Below are 27,148 nucleotides of genomic sequence, written 5' to 3' on the forward strand. Positions count from 1 at the left end.
TGTGGGCTCATACTGTATATAGCGGGCTATGTGGTGGTTCATATTGTGTATGGAGAGGTTGTGTGGAGGCTCACACTCCATATAGGGGGATATGTGGGGGATCATATTGTGTATGGAGAGGTTGTGTGGGGGCTCACACTCTATATAGGGGCTATGTGGGGGTTCATATTGTGTATGGAGAGGTTGTGTGGGGGCTCACACTCTATATAGGGGGCTATGTGGGGGTTCATATTGTGTATGGAGAGGTTGTGTGGGGGCTCACACTCTATATAGGGGGCTATGTGGTCGTTCATATTGTGTATGGAGAGGTTGTGTGGAGGCTCACACTCCATATAGGGGGATATGTGGGGGATCATATTGTGTATGGAGAGGTTGTGTGGGGGCTCACACTCTATATAGGGGCTATGTGGGGGTTCATATTGTGTATGGAGAGGTTGTGTGGGGGCTCACACTCTATATAGGGGGCTATGTGGGGGTTCATATTGTGTATGGAGAGGTTGTGTGGGGGCTCACACGCTATATAGGGGGCAATGTGGGGGATCATATTGTCTACGAATAGGTTGTTTGGAAGCTCACACTCTATATAGGGGGCTATGTGGGGGATCATATTGTGTATGGAGAGATTGGAGGCTCACACTCTATATAGGGGGCTATGTGGGGGATCATATTGTCTACGAATAGGTTGTTTGGAGGATCACACTCTATATAGGGGGCTATGTGGGGGATCATATTGTGTATGGAGAGGTTGTGTGGAGGCTCACACTCTATAGGGGGCTATATGGGGGATCATATTGTGTACGGAGAGGTTGTGTGGAGGCTCACACTCTATATAGGGGGCTATGTGGGGGTTCATATTGTGTATGGAGAGGTTGTGTGGAGGCTCACACTCTATATAGGGGGCTATGTGGGGGTTCATATTGTGTATGGAGAGGTTGTGTGGGAGCTCACACTGTATATAGCGGGCTATGTGGGGGATCATATTGTGTACGGAGATGTTGTGTAGAGGCTCACACTCTATATAGGGGGCTATGTGGTGGATCATATTGTGTACGGAGAGGTTGTGTGGAAGCTCACACTCTATATAGGGGGCTATGTGGGGGTTCATATTGTGTATGGAGAGGTTGTGTGGGGGCTCACACTCTATAGGGGGCTATGAGGGGGTTCATATTGTGTACGGAGAGATTGTTTGGAGGCTCACACTCTATATAGGGGGCTATGTGGGGGATTATATTGTGTACTGAGAGGTTGTGTGGAGGCTCACACTATATAGGGGGCTATGTGGGGGATCATATTGTGTACGGAGAGGTTGTGTGGGGGATCACACTCTATATAGGGGGCTATGTGGGGGTTCATATTGTGTACGGAGAGGTTGTGTGGAGGCTCACACTCTATATAGGGGGCTATGTGGTGGATCATATTGTGTACGGAGAGGTTGTGTGGAGGCTCACACTATATAGGGGGCTATGTGGGGGATCATATTGTGTATGGAGAGGTTGTGTGGAGGCTCACACTCTATATAGGGGGCTATGTGGGGGTTCATATTGTGTATGGAAAGGTTGTGTGGGGGCTCACACTATATATAGGGGGCTATGTGGTGGTTCATATTGTCTGCGAAGAGGTTGTTTGGAGGCTCACACTCTATATAGGGGGCTACGTGGGGGTTCATATTGTCTACGGAGTGGTTGTGTGGAGGCTCACACTCTATATAGGGGGCTATGTGGTGGTTCATATTGTCTGCGAAGAGGTTGTTTGGAGGCTCACACTCTATATAGGCGGCTATGTGGGGGTTCATATTGTGTACGGAGAGATTGTTTGGAAACTCACACTCTATATAGGGGGCTATGTGGGGGATCATATTGCGTATGGAGAGGTTGTGTGGAGGCTCACACTCTATATAGGGGGCTATGTGGGGGGTCATATTGTGTATGGAGAGGTTGTGTGGGGGCTCACACTATACATAGGGGGCTATGTGGTGGTTCATATTGTCTGCGAAGAGGTTGTTTGGAGGCTCACACTCTATATAGGGGGCTACATGGGGGTTCATATTGTGTACGGAGAGGTTGTGTGGAGGCTCACACTCTATATAGGGGGCTATGTGGTGGTTCATATTGTCTGCGAAGAGGTTGTTTGGAGGCTCACACTCTATATAGGCGGCTATGTGGGGGTTCATATTGTGTACGGAGAGATTGTTTGGAGACTCACACTCTATATAGGGGGCTATGTGGGGGATCATATTGCGTATGGAGAGGTTGTGTGGAGGCTCACACTCTATATAGGGGGCTATGTGGGGGGTCATATTGTGTATGGAGAGGTTGTGTGGGGGCTCACACTATATATAGGGGGCTATGTGGTGGTTCATATTGTCTGCGAAGAGGTTGTTTGGAGGCTCACACTCTATATAGGGGGCTACGTGGGGGTTCATATTGTGTACGGAGAGGTTGTGTGGAGGCTCACACTCTATATAGGGGGCTATGTGGTGGTTCATATTGTCTGCGAAGAGGTTGTTTGGAGGCTCACACTCTATATAGGTGGCTATGTGGGGGTTCATATTGTGTACGGAGAGATTGTTGGGAGACTCACACTCTATATAGGGGGCTATGTGGGGGATCATATTGCGTATGGAGAGGTTGTGTGGAGGCTCACACTCTATATAGGGGGCTATGTGGGGGGTCATATTGTGTATGGAGAGGTTGTGTGGGGCTCACTCTATATAGGGGGCTATGTGGTGGTTCATATTGTCTACGAAGAGGTTGTTTGGAGGCTCACACTCTATATAGGGGGCTATGTGAGGGGTCATATTGTGTATGGAGAGGTTGTGTGGGGGCTCACACTATATATAGGGGGCTATGTGGTGGTTCATATTGTCTGCGAAGAGGTTGTTTGGAGGCTCACACTCTATATAGGGGGCTACGTGGGGGTTCATATTGTGTACGGAGAGGTTGTGTGGAGGCTCACACTCTATATAGGGGGCTATGTGGTGATTCATATTGTCTGCGAAGAGGTTGTTTGGAGGCTCACACTCTATATAGGCGGCTATGTGGGGGTTCATATTGTGTACGGAGAGATTGTTTGGAGACTCACACTCTATATAGGGGGCTATGTGGGGCATCATATTGCGTATGGAGAGGTTGTGTGGAGGCTCACACTCTATATAGGGGGCTATGTGGGGGGTCATATTGTGTATGGAGAGGTTGTGTGGGGGCTCACACTATATATAGGGGGCTATGTGGTGGTTCATATTGTCTGCGAAGAGGTTGTTTGGAGGCTCACACTCTATATAGGCGGCTATGTGGGGGTTCATATTGTGTACGGAGAGATTGTTGGGAGACTCACACTCTATATAGGGGGCTATGTGGGGGATCATATTGCATATGGAGAGGTTGTGTGGAGGCTCACACTCTTTATAGGGGGCTATGTGGGGGGTCATATTGTGTATGGAGAGGTTGTGTGGGGCTCACTCTATATAGGGGGCTATGTGGTGGTTCATATTGTCTACGAAGAGGTTGGAGGCTCACACTCTATATAGGGGGCTATGTGGGGGTTCATATTGTGTACGGAGAGATTGTTTGGAGGCTCACACTCTATATAGGAGGCTATCTGGGGGATCATATTGTGGACGGAGAGATTGCTTGGAGGCTCACACTCTATATAGGGGGCTATGTGGGGATCATATTGTGTACGAAGAGGTTGTGTGGAGGCTCACACTCTATATAGGGGGCTATGTGGGGGTTCATATTGTGTATGGAGAGGTTGTGTGGGGGCTCACACTATATATAGGAGGCTATGTGGTGGTTCATATTGTCTGCGAAGAGGTTGTTTGGAGGCTCACACTCTATATAGGGGGCTATGTGGGGTTCATATTGTGTACGGAGACGTTGTGTGGAGGCTCACACTCTATATAGGGGGCTATGTGGTGGATCATATTGTGTACGGAGAGGTTGTGTGGAGGCTCACACTCTATATAGGGGGCTATGTGGGGGATCATATTGCGTATGGAGAGGTTGTGTGGAGGCTCACACTCTATATAGGGGGCTATGTGGGGGTTCATATTGTGTATAGAGAGGTTGTGTGGGGCTCACTCTATATAGGGGGCTATGTGGTGGTTCATATTGTCTACGAAGAGGTAGCTTGGAGGCTCACACTCTATATAGGGGGCTATGTGGGGGTTCATATTGTGTACGGAGAGATTGTTTGGAGGCTCACACTCTATATAGGAGGCTATGTGGGGGATCATATTGTGTACAGAGAGATTGCTTGGAGGCTCACACTCTATATAGGGGGCTATGTGGGGGATCATATTGTGTACGGAGAGGTTGTGTGGAGGCTCACACTCTATATAGGGGGCTACGTGGGGGATCATATTGTGTACGGAGAGGTTGTGTGGGGCTCACACTCTATATAGGGGGCTATGTGGTGGTTCATATTGTCTACGAAGAGGTTGTTTGGAGGCTCACACTCTATATAGGGGGTTATGTGGGGGTTCATATTGTGTACGGAGATATTGTTTGGAGGCTCCCACTCTATATAGGGGGCTATGTGGGGGATCATATTGTGTACGGAAAGGTTGTGTGGAGGCTCACACTATATAGGGGGCTATGTGGGGGATCATATTGTGTACGGAGAGGTTGTGTGGAGGCTCACACTCTATATAGGGGGCTATGTGAGGGATCATATTGTGTACGGAGAAGTTGTGTGGGGGGCTCACACTCTATATAGGGGGCTATGTGGTGGATCATATTGTGTACGGAGAGGTTGTGTGGAGGCTCACACTCTATATAGGGGGCTATGTGGGGGTTCATATTGTGTATGGAGAGGTTGTGTGGGGGCTCACACTCTATAGGGGGCTATGTGGTGGTTCATATTGTCTACGAAGAGGTTGTTTGGAGGCTCACACTCTATATAGGGGGCTATGTGGGGGTTCATATTGTGTACAAAGAGATTGGAGGCTCACACTCTATATAGGGGGCTATGTGGGGGATCATATTGTGTATGGAGAGGTTGTGTGGAGGCTCACACTCTATATAGGGGGCTATGTGGGGGTTCATATTGTGTATGGAGAGGTTGTGTTGGGGCTCACACTCTATAAAGGGGGCTATGTGGGGGATCATATTGTGTACGGAGAGGTTGTGTGGAGGCTCACACTCTATATAGGGGGCTATGTGGGGGATCATATTGTGTACAGATAGGTTGTGTGGAGGCTCACACTCTATATAGGGGGCTATGTGGTGGTTCATATTGTCTGCGAAGAGGTTGTTTGGAGGCTCACACTCTATATAAGGGGCTATGTGGGGGTTCATATTGTGTACGGAGAGATTGTTTGGAGGCTCACACTCTATATAGGGGGCTATGTGGGGGATCATATTGTGTACGGAGAGGTTGTGTGGAGGCTCACACTCTATATAGGGGGCTATGTGGGGGATCATATTGTGTACGGAGAGGTTGTGTGGAGGCTCACACTTTATATAGGGGGCTATGTGGGGGATCATATTGTGTACGGAGAGGTTGTGTGGAGGCTCACACTCTATATAGGGGGCTATGTGGGGGATCATATTGTGTACGGAGAGGTTGTGTGGAGGCTCACACTCTATATAGGGGGCTATGTGGGGGATCATATTGTGTACGGAGAGGTTGTGTGGAGGCTCACACTCTATATAGGGGGCTATGTGGGGGATCATATTGTGTACGGAGAGGTTGTGTGGGGGCTCACACTCTATAGGGGGCTATGTGGTGGATCATATTGTGTAAGGAGAGGTTGTGTGGAGGCTCACACTCTATATAGGGGGCTATGTGGGGGTTCATATTGTGTATGGAGAGGTTGTGTGGGGGCTCACACTCTATAGGGGGCTATGTGGGGGATCATATTGTGTACGGAGAGGTTGTGTGGAGGCTCACACTCTATATAGGGGGCTATGTGGGGGATCATATTGTGTACAGATAGGTTGTGTGGAGGCTCACACTCTATATAGGGGGCTATGTGGTGGTTCATATTGTCTGCGAAGAGGTTGTTTGGAGGCTCACACTCTATATAAGGGGCTATGTGGGGGTTCATATTGTGTACGGAGAGATTGTTTGGAGGCTCACACTCTATATAGGGGGCTATGTGGGGGATCATATTGTGTACGGAGAGGTTGTGTGGAGGCTCACACTCTATATAGGGGGCTATGTGGGGAATCATATTGTGTACGGAGAGGTTGTGTGGAGGCTCACACTCTATATAGGGGGCTATGTGGGGGATCATATTGTGTACGAAGAGGTTGTGTGGAGGCTCACACTCTATATAGGGGGCTATGTGGGGGATCATATTGTGTACGGAGAGGTTGTGTGGAGGCTCACACTCTATATAGGGGGCTATGTGGGGGATCATATTGTGTACGGAGAGGTTGTGTGGAGGCTCACACTCTATATAGGGGGCTATGTGGGGGATCATATTGTGTACGGAGAGGTTGTGTGGGGGCTCACACTCTATAGGGGGCTATGTGGTGGATCATATTGTGTAAGGAGAGGTTGTGTGGAGGCTCACACTCAATATAGGGGGCTATGTGGGGGATCATATTGTGTATGGAGAGGTTGTGTGGAGGCTCACACTCTATATAGGGGGCTATGTGGGGGTTCATATTGTGTATGGAGAGGTTGTGTGGGGATCACACTCTATATAGGGGCTATGTGGGGGTTCATATTGTGTACGGAGAGATTGTTTGGAGGCTTACATTCTATATAGGGGGCTATGTGGGGGATCATATTGTCTACGAAGAGGTTGTTTGGAGGCTCACACTCTATATAGGGGGCTATGTGGGGGTTCATATTGTGTAAGGAGAGGTTGTGTGGAGGCTCACACTCAATATAGGGGGCTATGTGGGGGATCATATTGTGTATGGAGAGGTTGTGTGGAGGCTCACACTCTATATAGGGGGCTATGTGGGGGATCATATTGTGTACGGAGAGGTTGTGTGGGGGCTCACACTCTATAGGGGGCTATGTGGTGGATCATATTGTGTAAGGAGAGGTTGTGTGGAGGCTCACACTCAATATAGGGGGCTATGTGGGGGATCATATTGTGTATGGAGAGGTTGTGTGGAGGCTCACACTCTATATAGGGGGCTATGTGGGGGTTCATATTGTGTATGGAGAGGTTGTGTGGGGATCACACTCTATATAGGGGCTATGTGGTGGTTCATATTGTCTACGAAGAGGTTGTTTGGAGGCTCACACTCTATATAGAGGGCTATGTGGGGGTTCATATTGTGTACGGAGAGATTGTTTGGAGGCTTACATTCTATATAGGGGGCTATGTGGGGGATCATATTGTCTACGAAGAGGTTGTTTGGAGGCTCACACTCTATATAGGGGGCTATGTGGGGGTTCATATTGTGTACGGAGAGATTGCTTGGAGGCTCACACTCTATATAGGGGGCTATGTGGGGGATCATATTGTGTACGGAGAGGTTGTGTGGAGGCTCACACTCCATATAGGGGGCTATGTGGGGGTTCATATTTTGTATGGAGAGGTTGTGGGGGGGCTCACACTCTATATAGGGTGCTATGTGGGGCTTCATATTGTGAACGGAGAGATTGTTTGGAGGCTCACACTCTATATAGGGGGCTATGTGGGGGATCATATTGTGTACGGAGAGGTTGTGTGGAGGCTCACACTCTATATAGGGGGCTATGTGGGGGTTAATATTGTGTACGGAGAGGTTGTGTGGGGGCTCACACTTTATATAGGGGGCTATGTGGGGGATCATATTGTGTATGGAGAGGTTGTGTGGGGGCTCACACTCTATATAGGGGGCAATGTGGGGGATCATATTGTCTACGAATAGGTTGTTTGGAGGCTCACACTCTATATAGGAGGCTATGTGGGGGATCATATTGTGTATGGAGAGATTGTTTGGAGGCTCACACTCTATATAGGGGGCTATGTGGGGGATCATATTGTCTACGAATAGGTTGTTTGGAGGATCACACTCTATATAGGGGGCTATGTGGGGGATCATATTGTGTATGGAGAGGTTGTGTGGAGGCTCACACTCTATAGGGGGCTATATGGGGGATCATATTGTGTACGGAGAGGTTGTGTGGAGGCTCACACTCTATATAGGGGGCTATGTGGGGGTTCATATTGTGTATGGAGAGGTTGTGTGGAGGCTCACACTCTATATAGGGGGCTATGTGGGGGTTCATATTGTGTATGGAGAGGTTGTGTGGGAGCTCACACTGTATATAGCGGGCTATGTGGGGGATCATATTGTGTACGGAGATGTTGTGTGGAGGCTCACACTCTATATAGGGGGCTATGTGGTGGATCATATTGTGTACGGAGAGGTTGTGTGGAAGCTCACACTCTATATAGGGGGCTATGTGGGGGTTCAAATTGTGTATGGAGAGGTTGTGTGGGGGCTCACACTCTATAGGGGGCTATGTGGGGGTTCATATTGTGTACGAAGAGATTGTTTGGAGGCTCACACTCTATATAGGGGGCTATGTGGGGGATTAAATTGTGTACTGAGAGGTTGTGTGGAGGCTCACACTATATAGGGGGCTATGTGGGGGATCATATTGTGTACGGAGAGGTTGTGTGGGGGATCACACTCTATATAGGGGGCTATGTGGTGGATCATATTGTGTACGGAGAGGTTGTGTGGAGGCTCACACTCTATATAGGGGGCTATGTGGGGGTTCATATTGTGTACGGAGAGGTTGTGTGGAGGCTCACACTCTATATAGGGGGCTATGTGGGGGATCATATTGTGCACGGAGAGGTTGTGTGGAGGCTCACACTCTATAAAGGGGGCTATGTGGTGGATCATATTGTGTACGGAGAGGTTGTGTGGAGGCTCACACTATATAGGGGGCTATGTGGGGGATCATATTGTGTATGGAAAGGTTGTGTGGAGGCTCACACTCTATATAGGGGGCTATGTGGGGGTTCATATTGTGTATGGAAAGGTTGTGTGGGGGCTCACACTATATATAGGGGGCTATGTGGTGGTTCATATTGTCTGCGAAGAGGTTGTTTGGAGGCTCACACTCTATATAGGGGGCTACGTGAGGGTTCATATTGTGTACGGAGTGGTTGTGTGGAGGCTCACACTCTATATAGGGGGCTATGTGGTGGTTCATATTGTCTGCGAAGAGGTTGTTTGGAGGCTCACACTCTATATAGGCGGCTATGTGGTGGTTCATATTGTGTATGGAGAGATTGTTTGGAAACTCACACTCTATATAGGGGGCTATGTGGGGGATCATATTGCGTATGGAGAGGTTGTGTGGAGGCTCACACTCTATATAGGGGGCTATGTGGGGGGTCATATTGTGTATGGAGAGGTTGTGTGGGGGCTCACACTATACATAGGGGGCTATGTGGTGGTTCATATTGTCTGCGAAGAGGTTGTTTGGAGGCTCACACTCTATATAGGGGGCTACATGGGGGTTCATATTGTGTACGGAGAGGTTGTGTGGAGGCTCACACCCCATATAGGGGGCTATGTGGTGGTTCATATTGTCTGCGAAGAGGTTGTTTGGAGGCTCACACTCTATATAGGCGGCTATGTGGGGGTTCATATTGTGTACGGAGAGATTGTTTGGAGACTCACACTCTATATAGGGGGCTATGTGGGGGATCATATTGCGTATGGAGAGGTTGTGTGGAGGCTCACACTCTATATAGGGGGCTACGTGGGGGTTCATATTGTGTACGGAGAGGTTGTGTGGAGGCTCACACTCTATATAGGGGGCTATGTGGTGGTTCATATTGTCTGCGAAGAGGTTGTTTGGACGCTCACACTCTATATAGGTGGCTATGTGGGGGTTCATATTGTGTACGGAGAGATTGTTGGGAGACTCACACTCTATATAGGGGGCTATGTGGGGGATCATATTGCGTATGGAGAGGTTGTGTGGAGGCTCACACTCTATATAGGGGGCTATGTGGGGGGTCATATTGTGTATGGAGAGGTTGTGTGGGGCTTACTCTATATAGGGGGCTATGTGGTTCATATTGTCTACGAAGTGGTTGTTTGGAGGCTCACACTCTATATAGGGGGCTATGTGGGGGGTCATATTGTGTATGGAGAGGTTGTGTGGAGGCTCACACTATATATAGGGGGCTATGTGGTGGTTCATATTGTCTGCGAAGAGGTTGTTTGGAGGCTCACACTCTATATAGGGGGCTACGTGGGGGTTCATATTGTGTACGGAGAGGTTGTGTGGAGGCTCACACTCTATATAGGGGGCTATGTGGTGATTCATATTGTCTGCGAAGAGGTTGTTTGGAGGCTCACACTCTATATAGGCGGCTATGTGGGGGTTCATATTGTGTACGGAGAGATTGTTTGGAGACTCACACTCTATATAGGGGGCTATGTGGGGGATCATATTGCGTATGGAGAGGTTGTGTGGAGGCTCACACTCTATATAGGGGGCTATGTGGGGGGTCATATTGTGTATGGAGAGGTTGTGTGGGGGCTCACACTATATATAGGGGGCTATGTGGTGGTTCATATTGTCTGCGAAGAGGTTGTTTGGAGGCTCACACTCTATATAGGAGGCTATGTGGGGGATCATATTGTGTACAGAGAGATTGCTTGGAGGCTCACACTCTATATAGGGGGCTATGTGGGGGATCATATTGTGTACGGAGAGGTTGTGTGGAGGCTCACACTCTATATAGGGGGCTATGTGGGGGGTCATATTGTGTATGGAGAGGTTGTGTGGGTCTTACTCTATATAGGGGGCTATGTGGTGGTTCATATTGTCTACGAAGTGGTTGTTTGGAGGCTCACACTCTATATAGGGGGCTATGTGGGGGGTCATATTGTGTATGGAGAGGTTGTGTGGGGGCTCACACTATATATAGGGGGCTATGTGGTGGTTCATATTGTCTGCGAAGAGGTTGTTTGGAGGCTCACACTCTATATAGGGGGCTACGTGGGGGTTCATATTGTGTACGGAGAGGTTGTGTGGAGGCTCACACTCTATATAGGGGGCTATGTGGTGATTCATATTGTCTGCGAAGAGGTTGTTTGGAGGCTCACACTCTATATAGGCGGCTATGTGGGGGTTCATATTGTGTACGGAGAGATTGTTTGGAGACTCACACTCTATATAGGGGGCTATGTGGGGGATCATATTGCGTATGGAGAGGTTGTGTGGAGGCTCACACTCTATATAGGGGGCTATGTGGGGGGTCATATTGTGTATGGAGAGGTTGTGTGGGGGCTCACACTATATATAGGGGGCTATGTGGTGGTTCATATTGTCTGCGAAGAGGTTGTTTGGAGGCTCACACTCTATATAGGGGGCTATGTGGGGGTTCATATTGTGTACGGAGAGGTTGTGTGGAGGCTCACACTCTATATAGGGGGCTATGTGGTGGTTCATATTGTCTGCGAAGAGGTTGTTTGGAGGCTCACACTCTATATAGGCGGCTATGTGGGGGTTCATATTGTGTACGGAGAGATTGTTGGGAGACTCACACTCTATATAGGGGGCTATGTGGGGGATCATATTGCGTATGGAGAGGTTGTGTGGAGGCTCACACTCTTTATAGGGGGCTATGTGGGGGGTCATATTGTGTATGGAGAGGTTGTGTGGGGCTCACTCTATATAGGGGGCTATGTGGTGGTTCATATTGTCTACGAAGAGGTTGTTTGGAGGCTCACACTCTATATAGGGGGCTATGTGGGGGTTCATATTGTGTACGGAGAGATTGTTTGGAGGCTCACACTCTATATAGGAGGCTATGTGGGGGATCATATTGTGTACGGAGAGATTGCTTGGAGGCTCACACTCTATATAGGGGGCTATGTGGGGATCATATTGTGTACGAAGAGGTTGTGTGGAGGCTCACACTCTATATAGGGGGCTATGTGGTGATTCATATTGTCTGCGAAGAGGTTGTTTGGAGGCTCACACTCTATATAGGCGGCTATGTGGGGGTTCATATTGTGTACGGAGAGATTGTTTGGAGACTCACACTCTATATAGGGGGCTATGTGGGGGATCATATTGCGTATGGAGAGGTTGTGTGGAGGCTCACACTCTATATAGGGGGCTATGTGGGGGGTCATATTGTGTATGGAGAGGTTGTGTGGGGGCTCACACTATATATAGGGGGCTATGTGGTGGTTCATATTGTCTGCGAAGAGGTTGTTTGGAGGCTCACACTCTATATAGGGGGCTATGTGGGGGTTCATATTGTGTACGGAGAGGTTGTGTGGAGGCTCACACTCTATATAGGGGGCTATGTGGTGGTTCATATTGTCTGCGAAGAGGTTGTTTGGAGGCTCACACTCTATATAGGCGGCTATGTGGGGGTTCATATTGTGTACGGAGAGATTGTTGGGAGACTCACACTCTATATAGGGGGCTATGTGGGGGATCATATTGCGTATGGAGAGGTTGTGTGGAGGCTCACACTCTTTATAGGGGGCTATGTGGGGGGTCATATTGTGTATGGAGAGGTTGTGTGGGGCTCACTCTATATAGGGGGCTATGTGGTGGTTCATATTGTCTACGAAGAGGTTGTTTGGAGGCTCACACTCTATATAGGGGGCTATGTGGGGGTTCATATTGTGTACGGAGAGATTGTTTGGAGGCTCACACTCTATATAGGAGGCTATGTGGGGGATCATATTGTGTACGGAGAGATTGCTTGGAGGCTCACACTCTATATAGGGGGCTATGTGGGGATCATATTGTGTACGAAGAGGTTGTGTGGAGGCTCACACTCTATATAGGGGGCTATGTGGGGGTTCATATTGTGTATGGAGAGGTTGTGTGGGGGCTCACACTATATATAGGAGGCTATGTGGTGGTTCATATTGTCTGCGAAGAGGTTGTTTGGAGGCTCACACTCTATATAGGGGGCTATGTGGGGGTTCATATTGTGTACGGAGAGGTTGTGTGGAGGCTCACACTCTATATAGGGGGCTATGTGGTGGATCATATTGTGTACGGAGAGGTTGTGTGGAGGCTCACACTCTATATAGGGGGCTATGTGGGGGATCATATTGCGTATGGAGAGGTTGTGTGGAGGCTCACACTCTATATAGGGGGCTATGTGGGGGTTCATATTGTGTATAGAGAGGTTGTGTGGGGCTCACTCTATATAGGGGGCTATGTGGTGGTTCATTTTGTCTACGAAGAGGTAGCTTGGAGGCTCACACTCTATATAGGGGGCTATGTGGGGGTTCATATTGTGTACGGAGAGGTTGTGTGGAGGCTCACACTCTATATAGGGGGCTATGTGGGGGATCATATTGTGTACGGAGAGGTTGTGTGGAGGCTCACACTATATAGGGGGCTATGTGGGGGATCATATTGTGTACGGAGAGGTTGTGTGGAGGCTCACACTCTATATAGGGGGCTATGTGGGGGATCATATTGTGTACGGAGAGGTTGTGTGGGGCTCACACTCTATATAGGGGGCTATGTGGTGGTTCATATTGTCTACGAAGAGGTTGTTTGGAGGCTCACACTCTATATAGGGGGTTATGTGGGGGTTCATATTGTGTACGGAGATATTGTTTGGAGGCTCCCACTCTATATAGGGGGCTATGTGGGGGATCATATTGTGTACGGAAAGGTTGTGTGGAGGCTCACACTATGTAGGGGGCTATGTGGGGGATCATATTGTGTACGGAGAGGTTGTGTGGAGGCTCACACTCTATATAGGGGGCTATGTGAGGGATCATATTGTGTACGGAGAGGTTGTGTGGGGGGCTCACACTCTATATAGGGGGCTATGTGGTGGATCATATTGTGTACGGAGAGGTTGTGTGGAGGCTCACACTCTATATAGGGGGCTATGTGGGGGTTCATATTGTGTATGGAGAGGTTGTGTGGGGGCTCACACTCTATAGGGGGCTATGTGGTGGTTCATATTGTCTACGAAGAGGTTGTTTGGAGGCTCACACTCTATATAGGGGGCTATGTGGGGGTTCATATTGTGTACAAAGAGATTGGAGGCTCACACTCTATATAGGGGGCTATGTGGGGGATCATATTGTGTATGGAGAGGTTGTGTGGAGGCTCACACTCTATATAGGGGGCTATGTGGGGGTTCATATTGTGTATGGAGAGGTTGTGTTGGGGCTCACACTCTATATAGGGGGCTATGTGGGGGATCATATTGTGTACGGAGAGGTTGTGTGGAAGCTCACACTCTATATAGGGGGCTATGTGGGGGATCATATTGTGTACAGATAGGTTGTGTGGAGGCTCACACTCTATATAGGGGGCTATGTGGTGGTTCATATTCTCTGCGAAGAGGTTGTTTGGAGGCTCACACTCTATATAAGGGGCTATGTGGGGGTTCATATTGTGTATGGAGAGGTTGTGTGGAGGCTCACACTATATAGGGGGCTATGTGGGGGATCATATTGTGTACGGAGAGGTTGTGTGGGGGCTCACACTCTATAGGGGGCTATGTGGTGGATCATATTGTGTAAGGAGAGGTTGTGTGGAGGCTCACACTCAATATAGGGGGCTATGTGGGGGATCATATTGTGTATGGAGAGGTTGTGTGGAGGCTCACACTCTATATAGGGGGCTATGTGGGGGTTCATATTGTGTATGGAGAGGTTGTGTGGGGATCACACTCTATATAGGGGCTATGTGGTGGTTCATATTGTCTACGAAGAGGTTGTTTGGAGGCTCACACTCTATATAGGGGGCTATGTGGGGAATCATATTGTGTACGGAGAGGTTGTGTGGAGGCTCACACTCTATGTAGGGGGCTATGTGGGGGTTAATATTGTGTACGGAGAGGTTGTCTGGGGGCTCACACTCTATATAGGGGGCTATGTGGGGGATCATATTGTGTACGGAGAGGTTGTGTGGAGGCTCACACTCTATATAGGGGGCTATGTGGGGGTTCATATTGTGTATGGAGAGGTTGTGTGGAGGCTCACACTCTATATAGGGGGCTATGTGGGGGTTCATATTGTGTATGGAGAGGTTGTGTGGAGGCTCACACTCTATATAGGGGGCTATGTGGGGGTTCATATTGTGTACGGAGAGGTTGTGTGGAGGCTCACACTCTATATAGGGGGCTATGTGGGGGTTCATATTGTGTATGGAGAGGTTGTGTGGGGGTTCACACTCTATACAGGGGGCTATGTGGGGGATCATATTGTCTACGAAGAGGTTGTTTGGAGGCTCACACTCTATATAGGGGGCTATGTGGGGGTTCATATTGTGTACAAAGAGATTGGAGGCTCACACTCTATATAGGGGGCTATGTGGGGGATCATATTGTGTATGGAGAGGTTGTGTGGAGGCTCACACTCTATATAGGGGGCTATGTGGGGGTTCATATTGTGTATGGAGAGGTTGTGTTGGGGCTCACACTCTATATAGGGGGCTATGTGGGGGATCATATTGTGTACGGAGAGGTTGTGTGGAAGCTCACACTCTATATAGGGGGCTATGTGGGGGATCATATTGTGTACAGATAGGTTGTGTGGAGGCTCACACTCTATATAGGGGGCTATGTGGTGGTTCATATTGTCTGCGAAGAGGTTGTTTGGAGGCTCACACTCTATATAAGGGGCTATGTGGGGGTTCATATTGTGTACGGAGAGATTGTTTGGAGGCTCACACTCTATATAGGGGGCTATGTGGGGGATCATATTGTGTACGGAGAGGTTGTGTGGAGGCTCACACTCTATATAGGGGGCTATTTGGGGGATCATATTGTGTACAGAGAGGTTGTGTGGAGGCTCACACTCTATATAGGGGGCTATGTGGGGGATCATATTGTGTACGGAGAGGTTGTGTGGAGGCTCACACTATATAGGGGGCTATGTGGGGGATCATATTGTGTACGGAGAGGTTGTGTGGGGGCTCACACTCTATAGGGGGCTATGTGGTGGATCATATTGTGTAAGGAGAGGTTGTGTGGAGGCTCACACTCAATATAGGGGGCTATGTGGGGGATCATATTGTGTATGGAGAGGTTGTGTGGAGGCTCACACTCTATATAGGGGGCTATGTGGGGGTTCATATTGTGTATGGAGAGGTTGTGTGGGGATCACACTCTATATAGGGGCTATGTGGTGGTTCATATTGTCTACGAAGAGGTTGTTTGGAGGCTCACACTCTATATAGAGGGCTATGTGGGGGTTCATATTGTGTACGGAGAGATTGTTTGGAGGCTTACACTCTATATAGGGGGCTATGTGGGGGATCATATTGTCTACGAAGAGGTTGTTTGGAGGCTCACACTCTATATAGGGGGCTATGTGGGGGTTCATATTGTGTACGGAGAGATTGCTTGGAGGCTCACACTCTATATAGGGGGCTATGTGGGGGATCATATTGTGTACGGAGAGGTTGTGTGGAGGCTCACACTCCATATAGGGGGCTATGTGGGGGTTCATATTTTGTATGGAGAGGTTGTGTGGGGGCTCACACTCTATATAGGGGGCTATGTGGGGCTTCATATTGTGAACGGAGAGATTGTTTGGAGGCTCACACTCTATATAGGGGGCTATGTGGGGGATCATATTGTGTACGGAGAGGTTGTGTGGAGGCTCACACTCTATATAGGGGGCTATGTGGGGGTTAATATTGTGTACGGAGAGGTTGTGTGGGGACTCACACTTTATATAGGGGGCTATGTGGGGGATCATATTGTGTACGGAGAGGTTGTGTGGAGGCTCACACTCTATATAGGGGGCTATGTGGGGGATCATATTGTGTACGGAGAGGTAGTGTGGAGGCTCACACTCTATATAGGGGGCTATGTGGGGGTTCATATTGTGTATGGAGAGGTTGTGTGGAGGCTCACACTCTATATAGGGGGCTATGTGGGGGTTCATATTGTGAACGGAGAGATTGTTTGGAGGCTCACACTCTATATAGGGGGCTATGTGGGGAATCATATTGTGTACGGAGAGGTTGTGTGGAGGCTCACACTCTATGTAGGGGGCTATGTGGGGGTTAATATTGTGTACGGAGAGGTTGTCTGGGGGCTCACACTCTATATAGGGGGCTATGTGGGGGATCATATTGTGTACGGAGAGGTTGTGTGGAGGCTCACACTCTATATAGGGGGCTATGTGGGGGTTCATATTGTGTATGGAGAGGTTGTGTGGAGGCTCACACTCTATATAGGGGGCTATGTGGGGGTTCATATTGTGTATGGAGAGGTTGTGTGGAGGCTCACACTCTATATAGGGGGCTATGTGGGGGTTCATATTGTGTACGGAGAGGTTGTGTGGAGGCTCACACTCTATATAGGGGGCTATGTGGGGGTTCATATTGTGTATGGAGAGGTTGTGTGGGGGTTCACACTCTATACAGGGGGCTATGTGGGGGATCATATTGTGTACGGAGAGGTTGTGTGGGGGCTCACTCTCTATATAGGGGGCTATGTGTGGGCTCATACTGTTTATGATGTGAAGGGTCATACAGTCTATGGGGGATGTCAGCATACTTAATTCTGCTCAATACTATGTGATACAATTAATCTTATAAAATGATTATAATTACCGTAATATATTGATATTGAGCAGAATTAATTTCAGCCTCCACAACAGTCACGGTCTCTCCTGTGGCCCCTCGGGAAAATGACTTGCCCACCCCTGATGTAGAGGATCACACCGCAACCTAGTGCCCAGGTTTGCACCATCCTCCGCGCCATTTGTACACTGACGGTACACAGCTGATATATTGCAGATTCTCTTTTTCTAATACTTTTAAACATTTTGTCTTGGATGGAAACTGCGCAAATCACATATTCGGAGATAATTTTCAGTTTCAGAATGTTCTTCCTCTAATCCCAGGTCGGCTAAAAAAGAACTTATCAAATCAAGCTGTCAAAAAGTCATTGAAATCAAAAGCTGCAAATATTCATTCCTGGCAATTGTTTCTTAAAAAATAGCCGCCGCTAATCAAGAGGAGCGAGCGAGAAAGCGACAGGCGAGCCCCAATCGCGGCTGTTTATTCATCAGTGTCGCAGCTGCCCTTCTACTCCGCGGTCCCAGCTGCTCCTCACGTTCTTCGTGAAGGAGTGATGACATTTCTGGAGACACCATGTATCAAGTGGATGACAGTCGCACGGAGGAATGGGCGATAAGAAAGGCGGCCTCAAGTTTCAGAAATAACACAATGTTTTTTAGCGTTTATATTTTTTTGTTAACACCTGGGAAAGAATCAAGGAAGTAACAAGAACTTTTTTTTAAATTATCTTTTATTTTACTTTTATTATATTTTCTTCATTTCTTTTTTTTTGTATTATTAAATGTTATTATTTATATATTATCTTTTATTATGTATTATTATTGTATAATCTTTTATTATCACTTATTTTTTATTATTATGTTATTATTTTCTATTGTTATTGTTTAATATTATTTTTATGATATTTTATTAATTATTTTTTATCTTATTATTTGTTATTTTATTTCCTTCTTAATTTTTTTTATTATTCTATATATTTTTTAAATTTATTTTTATTCTAGCTTTTATTTTTATTATTGTATTATTATTATTATTATCTTTTATTATTATTATTATTTTATTATTATTGTTTTTATTAATTATTTATATAGCACCATTGATTCCATGGTGCAGTACATGAGAAGGGATTACATACAAATTACAGATATCACTTACAGTAAGTAAACTAACAATTACAGACTGATACAGAGGGGCGAGGACCCTGCCCTTGCGGACTTAAGGTACCTTCACACATAACGATATTGTTAACGATATCGTTGCTATTTGTGACGTAGCAACGATATCGTTAATGAAATCGTTATGTGTGACAGCGACCAACGATCAGGCCCCTGCTGGGAGATCGTTGGTCGCTGAATAAAGTCCAGAACTTTATTTCGTCGCTGGACTCCCTGGAGACATCGCTGGATCGGCGTGTGTGACACCGATCCAGCGATGTCTTCACTGGTAACCAGGGTAAACATCGGGTAACTAAGCGCAGGGCCGCGCTTAGTAACCCGATGTTTACCCTGGTTACCATGCTAAAAGTAAAAAAAAACAAACACTACATACTTACCTACCGCTGTCTGTCCTCCAGCGCTGTGCTCTGCACTCCTCCTGTACTGTCTGTGAGCCGGAAAGCAGAGCGGTGACGTCACCGCTCTGCTTTCCGGCTCCCAGACAGTACAGGAGGAGAGCAGAGAAGCAGAGCGCAGCGCTGGAGGACAGACGGCTGTAGGTAAGTATCTAGTGTTTGTTTTTTTTTACTTTTAGCATGGTAACCAGGGTAAACATCGGGTTACTAAGCGCGGCCCTGCGCTTAGTTACCCGATGTTTACCCTGGTTACCGGCATCGTTGGTCGCTGGAGAGCGGTCTGTGTGACAGCTCTCCAGCGACCAAACAGCGACGCTGCAGCGATCCGGATCGTTGTCGGTATCGCTGCAGCGTCGCTAAATGTGAAGGGGCCTTTACATTCTACAAGAGGTGGGGAAGGAGACAGTAGGTTGAGGGTTACAGGAGCTCCGGTGATGGTGAGGCGGTAGCTCCGGTAGTGATGAGGAGGCAGCGGGGTCAGTGCAGGCTGTAGGATTTCCTGAAGAGATGGGTTTTCAGGTTCCGTCTGAGGGATCCGAATGTGGTTGATAGTCGGACGTGTTGGGGCAAAGAATTCCAGAGGATGGGGGATATTCGGGAGAAGTCTTGGAGGCGGTTGGGTGAGGAGCAAATAAGTGTGGAGGAGAGAAGGAGGTCTTGGGAGGAGCAGAGAGTTAAGGATGGACTGGAGAGGTGCAAGGGTGTTAGCAGGGAGGCCACAGAAAAGGATGTTGCAGTAGTCCAGGCGGGAGATGATGAGGGCATGCACAAGCATTTTAGTAGATTGACGGTTGAGGAAAGGACGGATTCTAGAGATATTTTTGAGCTGGAGGTGACAGGAGGTGGACAGAGCTTGGATGTGCGGTTTGAAGGACAGGGCAGACTCAAGGGTTACTCCGAGGCAGCGGACTTACGTACGGGTGAAAGCGTGATGTTGTTAATTGCGATAAATAGGTCAGGTAAGGAAGATCTATGGGATGGAGGAAAGATGATGAGTTCCGATTTGTCCACACTGAGTTTGAGGAAGCGAGAGGAGAAGAAGGAGGATATGGCTGATAGACACTCTGGGATTCTGGAGAGCAGGGAGGTGACGTCTGGGCCAGAGAGGTAGATCTGAGTGTCATCAGCATAAAGGTGGTACTGGAATCCATGGGACTTTACGAGTTGTCCCAGGCCAAGTGTATAGATTGAGAAGAGTAGGGCCATGTGCACACGTACAGTATTTTTCGCGTTTTTTCGCTATAAAACGTGATAAAAACGCGGAAAAAAACGCTTCCATATGCCTCCTACTATTTACAATGTATTTTGCATTTCTTGTGCAAATGTTGCTTTTTTTTCCGCGAAAAAATCGCATCGCGGAAAAAAAAGCAACATGTTCGTTAAATATGCGGAATTGCGTGGATTCCGCACACCTAGGAGTGCATTGATCCGCTTACTTTCCGCATGGGTCTGTGCACACTTTGCGGGAAGTAAGCAGATCATGTGCGGTTGGTACCCAGGGTGGAGGAGAGGAGACTCTCCTCCACGGACTGGGCACCATATAATTGGTTAAAAAAAAAGAATTAAAATAAAAAATAGTCATATACTCACCCTCGATGTCTTCCCGCCTCTCTGCGCTGCATGCTGCCGCTTCTGTTCCTATAGATGGTCTGTGTGAAGGACCTGCGATGACATCGCGGTCCTGTGATTGGTCGCACGACCGCTCATGTAACCGCTCACGTGACCGTGACGTCATCGAAGGTCCTTCACACACACACCATCTAAAGGAACGAACGCCGCTGAGGAGATCTGCTGTCTGCGGGTGAGTATAACCTTTTTTTTTATTTTATTATTTTTAAACATTCTATCTTTTACTATAGATGCTGCATAGGCAGCATCTATAGTAAAAAGTTGGTCACACTTGTCAAACACTATCAAACACTATGTTTGACAAGTGTGACCAACCTGTCAGTAAGTTTTCCAAGCGATGCTACAGATCGCTTGGAAAACTTTAGCATTCTGCAAGCTAATTACGCTTGCAAAATGCTAAGAAAACCGCAAAAAAAAAAACGGGGAAAAAACGCAAAAAAAAAATGCGGATTTCTTGCAGAAAATTTCCGGTTTTCTTCAGGAAATTTCTGCAAGAAATCCTGACGTGTGCACATACCCTAAAGGTCCTAGAACAGAGCCTTGGGGGGACTCCACCAGAGAGAGGGTGGGATGAGGAAGTAGTGCGGGAGTGGGAGACGCTGAATGTGCGGTTGGAAAGGTATGAGGAGATCCAGGATAGGGCGAGGTCTTTGATGTCAAAGGAGGAGAGGATCTGTAGTAGGAGGCAGTGGTCAACTGTGTAGAAAGCAGAGGACAGGTCTAGAAGGAGGAGTACAGAGTATTGTCCGTTAGCTTTGGCGGTAAGTAGGTCGTTAGTGATTCTGGTCAGGGCTGTCTCAGTTGAGTGATGGGGCGGAAACTCCCATTATTATTTTTATCATTTATTTTGTACTATTATATTATTTTTATCATTGTTTATTAACATGTATTATTGTTATCTTTTATTATTTATATATTTTTATTATATTTTGTTATTTATAACTTTTTTACTATCTTTTAGAATTGAATTGTTGTATTAATATTGTGATTTTTTTTATACAAATTATTACGAGGTGACTTTTTTACAATCTGTGTGTAATCACTCTATATATGAGTTTCACTTTTTGCATTGAAGAACTGAAATAAATTAACTTGTTGATGATATTCTAATTTTGTGAGAAGCACCTGTACCTATATCTTGTATATGTATACATGTGCATATATGTATATATATGTACATATACACTATATATATATACTGTATATATATATATATATAGTAGCATGGCTAAAGGTTGCATAGTTGACGGGAGGTATGTGTCACATAGGTGGCTTGTCGCTGTGATGTATCCCGAAGTGTTTTCTTTGATGCACATAAAGCAATGGGAGGGTCTGACTACCCATATACCTCACCCCTGGGTAAGGGGCATAACCATGCCTATCTATATGTGTTTCAGGACCTGTGGTGATGTCATAACCACATGTCTAATCATGTGATGGGTTCCTGGGTGTGGTTAGGTCTATAAAAGAAAGGCTAATGCTTAACCCTGCTGTTGTCTTCGGTCAAAAGCGACCGACCTTGAACTTCAATATTCTTTAAAATATTCAAGATGCGGCTCTGAAACCCGTGGCCGACCGACCCATCCTCATTTAAGTCAATCAACCACAAGGTTCAGAACCGCGTCTTGAACACCCCCAAAAATGCCAAAGTTCAAAATCGGTCTCCCCAGACCGAAGACAACAGCAGGGTTAACACAGGAAGTATATGTGTGTGTGGAGGTGAAACCCTCCAGAGTGTGTTAAGGCTCCAGGACTGAGCCTGAAGGACTGGACACTTGTTTTCCTTTTCCTGAGCCAAAGGCTATTTGTTTTCTGTTTTTGCTATGTGGTTTATGGAGCAATAAACCCTGTGAACTTTTAATGGAACGTGCCTCTTGAGTGTCAACCGTCGCACCTGAGCGAGTACAACCCCCACAATATGTATGTATATATATATATATATATATATATAATTTCTTTTCTTCTGTGCATTACAGATACACCCATTTCCCCAATACATCTCCTTCCTGCTTATGTCGGTGCCATCAGTAAATATATTACTGAATATATTTGTATTTATTTTTTGCATGGAAACTGCAGCATTGAGTGTTTTTAGCATTGCAGCAGGCGCCTCCATGTACGTTATAATACATGCAATATTAAGAAACCGTTTGCACAACCTTATGAGTCCAGACTATGTGCAGAATACAGAGCAGGCCGGCCATGGTAGATATTTCTGCTTTGCTCAGTGTCCGAGCAACCAAGTGTGACCGATGCCAATTCAATCATAGACGTGTTGATTGCAACGCTGCCCTCTGGAGGCTGTCTGTGTAATAGCGGTTTATTTAAATTTGCGCTGCGGCAGCGTGTGCGTTTTGGGATGGATTCACTGTATCTGTTATTAAAGGGGGTTGTCCCAAACTTTAGGGGGTTCGGGCTTTAAAGAAGTAGGAATTAAGAGGAGAACCCCTTTAAGTCGAGTCATAGAAGCCCATCATGAAACTATTGATTGACTGGATCTCATTTTGATATATTTCCCCACAGATTGCAATGACCCGGTGCTTGATCTCCGGCCCCTGTAATGAGGTCATAGCCGATATTCCTACTATTGATCCTGTATTATAATGAAGGGGCCGGGTAGATGCTCACATTTCTATTTCTCCAGCCTTGGGGGTCTCGGAGGACCCTGCAGGAGTCTGATCATCACATCTCATTTACAATTCCATGAATACACAAATGCGGGGAAGGATGCTGCCATGTTTACTTCTCATTACAAGGCTCAGCTCGGTAATTCCGCCTGGCGGTGTGTACGGCGCTCTATACGGGGGACACGTGGAGGAGGGTAATTGAATATAATGTGATTTCGTAAACCAGTACACAGGGGCCGCTTGGCTGCACAAATTGAAATTGCATCTGTAGGCACAATGTGTTACAGCTGTTATGACAAATATATAGGAAGCCAAATCTTGACACAGGTATACATTACATTTATCTATTCCCGTAATCGCCGCTCTTAAAATAACAAAAAGGGAGGCGTTAAAGGGACATCAACCCGAAAGTGATTGTAAACATTTTCAGGACTGATGTTCTCTGCTGGTTTATGTTATGTTAGATCGATCACAGCGCAGATTTTGTCATGCGGAACTTCAGAGATTTTAGTTTTTCAGCCTGGAGTCAGCACTAGAGGGCGCTCCCTGCTTATACACTAAACATAATAAGAAGAAAGTATGCAGTGAGCTCCCCCTAGTGGTGACTGCAGATAGACAGCATATGATTATTTAACGTTCTCTGTTCTTGTTTTTGATTTTTTAGGGATTGGGAGGAGTGTAAATAGTTGTTCTGTTGCTCATTTTCTCCTCTATTTTCCATATTTTTCATTGACACCTATTGCATAATGTAACCTGTAACTTTACTGACCACCACTTACAACAGTCACTGTATTTGTGAGAAATCATTCTTCTCTTGCTTCCCTGATATCTCACTAACTAAATTAGGACCAGCTAGTCCCTCTCCACTTCACTGTGCTCCTCCCATTGTTCTGCTGCTCCCAGTCTCTGCGCCTCCCTGCTCTACTCATTCTTTATATCCCTCCCATTCTCCTGTCAGCTCCTCCCACTCTCCTCTATATCCCATCCATAATTCCATTCTCCTCTATATTCTTCCTTTTCTCCTCTGCTCCTCCTATTTTCCTATGCTCCTCCTACTTTCATCTCAGCTCCTCCCATTCTCTTCTCTATCCCTTCCAGTTCCCTCTATATCCCTCGCATTATCCTCTCAGCTGCTCCCACTCTCCTCTATATGCCTCCTTTTCATCTCTCTGCTGCTCCTATTCTCCTCCCATTCTCCGTTCTTCGTTCTATTTTTCTGTCTGCTCCTCATATTTTCCTCTATATTCCTCCAATTCCTTTTCAGCCTCTCCCACTCTCCTCTTTATCATTCCCTTTCATCTCTCTGCTCCATCTATTCTCCACTGCTCTTCCTACTTTCATCACTGCTCCATCTATTCCCCACTGCTCCTCCTACTTTCCTCTCAGCTCCATCTATTCTCCACTGCTCCTCCTACTTTCCTCTCTGCTCCATCTATTCTCCACTGCTCCTCCTACTTTCCTCTCTGCTCCATCTATTCTCCTCTGCTCCTCCTACTTTCCTCTCTGCTCCATCTATTCTCCACTGCTCCTCCTACTTTCCTCTCTGCTCCATCTATTCTCCTCTGCTCCTCCTACTTTCCTCTCTGCTCCATCTATTCTCCTCTGCTCCTCCTACTTTCCTCTCTGCTCCATCTATTCACCACTGCTCCTCCTACTTTCCTCTCTGCTCCATCTATTCTCCACTGCTCCTCCTACTTTCCTCTCTGCTCCATCTATTCTCCACTGCTCCTCCTACTTTCCTCTCTGCTCCATCTATTCTCCACTGCTCCTCCTACTTTCCTCTCTGCTCCATCTATTCTCCACTGCTCCTCCTACTTTCCTCTCTGCTCCATCTATTCTCCTCTGCTCTTCCTACTTTCCTCTCTGCTCCATCTATTCTTCTCTGCTCTTCCTACTTTCCTCTCTGCTCCATCTATTCTCCACTGCTCCTCCTACTTTCCTCTCTGCTCCATCTATTCTCCACTGCTCCTCCTACTTTCCTCTCTGCTCCATTTATTCTCCACTGCTCCATCTACTCTCCTCAGCTCTTCCTACTTTCCTCTCTGCCTAATCTATTCTCCACTGTTCCTCCTACTTTCCTCTGCTCCTCCTATTCTCCTCTACTCCTCCTACTTTCCTCTCTGCTCCATCTATTCTCCTCTGCTCCTCCTACTTTCCTCTCTACTCCATCTATTCTCCACTGTTCCTCCTACTTTCCTCTCTGCTCCATCTATTATCCTCTGCTCTTCCTACTTTTCTCTCTGCGCCATCTATTCTCCACTGCTCCTCCTACTTTTCTCTCTGCTTCATCTATTCTCCAGTGCTCTTCGTACTTTCCGCTCTGCTCCATCTATTCTCCACTGTTCCTCCTACTTTCCTCTCTGCTCCATCTATTCTCCACTGCTCTTCCTACTTTCCTCTCTGCTCCATTTATTCTCCACTACTCCTCCTTCTTTCTTCTCTGCTCCATCTATTCTCCACTGCTCCTCCTACTTTACTCTCTGCTCCATCTATTCTCCACTGCTCTTCCTATTTTCCTCTCTGCTCCATCTATTCTCCACTGCTCCTCCTACTTTCCTCTCTGCTCCATCTCTTCTCCTCTGCTCCTCCTACTTTCCTCTCTGCTCCATCTATTATCCACTGCTCTTCCTATTTTCTTCTCTGCTCCATCTATTTTCCTCTACTCTTCCTACTTTTCTCTCTGCTCCATCTATTCTCCACTGCTCCTCCTACTTTCCTCTCTGCTCCATCTATTCTCCACTGCTCCTCCTACTTTCCTCTCTGCTCCATCTATTCTCCACTGCTCTTCCTACTTTCATCTCTGCTCCATCTATTCTCCACTGCTCCTCCTACTTTCCTCTCTGCTCCATCTATTCTCCACTGCTCTTCCTACTTTCCTCTCTGCTCCATCTATTCTCCACTGCTCTTCCTACTTTCCTCTCTGCTCCATCTATTCTCCACTGCTCTTCCTACTTTCCTCTCTGCTCCATGTATTCTCCCCTGCTCCTCCTACTTTCCTCTCTGCTCCATCTATTCTCAACTGCTCTTCCTACTTTCATCTCTGCTCCATCTATTCTCCTCTGCTCTTCCTACTTTCCTCTCTGCTCCATCTATTCTCATCTGCTCTTTCTACTTTCCTCTCTGCTCCATCTATTCTCCACTGCTCCTCCTACTTTCCTCTCTGCTCCATCTATTCCCCACTGCTCCTCCTACTTTCCTCTCTGCTCCATCTATTCTCCACTACTTCTCTTTCTTTCTTCTCTGCTCCATCTATTCTCCACTGCTCCTCATACTTTCCTCTCTGCTTCATCTATTCTCCACTGCTCCTCCTACTTTCCTCTCTGCTCCATCTATTCTCCACTGCTCCTCTTACTTTCCTCTCTGCTCCATCTATTCCCCACTGCTCCTCCTACTTTCCTCTCTGCTCCATCTATTCTCCACTACTCCTCCTTCTTTCTTCTCTGCTCCATCTATTCCCCACTGCTCCTCCTACTTTCCTCTCTGCTCCATCTATTCTCCACTACTCCTCCTTCTTTCTTCTCTGCTCCATCTATTCTCCACTACTCCTCCTTCTTTCTTCTCTGCTCCATCTATTCTCCACTGCTCCTCATACTTTCCTCTCTGCTTCATCTATTCTCCACTGCTCCTCCTACTTTCCTCTCTGCTCCATCTATTCCCCACTGCTCCTCTTACTTTCCTCTCTGCTCCATCTATTCTCCACTGCTCCTCCTATTTTCCTCTCTGCTCCATCTATTCTCCACTGCTCCTCCTACTTTCCTCTTTGCTCCATCTTTGGTGAAGAGATGCTGAGGGGACTGGGGAAAGTATAATTTATAATATAAGCACTGGAAATACAGAGTGGAAGTATTATTTATTA

The 27,148-nt window shown here is 47.0% G+C and overlaps 1 protein-coding gene across 1 annotated transcript in view; it reads left to right on the forward strand.

Moving 5' to 3' along the window:
• Positions 1 to 27,148, forward strand: part of VSTM2B (V-set and transmembrane domain containing 2B) — a 91,269-nt gene that overhangs the window by 62,658 nt on the left and 1,463 nt on the right. The gene's annotated exons all lie outside the window — the stretch shown is intronic.

This window comes from Ranitomeya imitator, chromosome 9 (assembly GCF_032444005.1).
Source record: "Ranitomeya imitator isolate aRanImi1 chromosome 9, aRanImi1.pri, whole genome shotgun sequence".
Classification (NCBI taxonomy): Eukaryota; Metazoa; Chordata; class Amphibia; order Anura; family Dendrobatidae; genus Ranitomeya; species Ranitomeya imitator.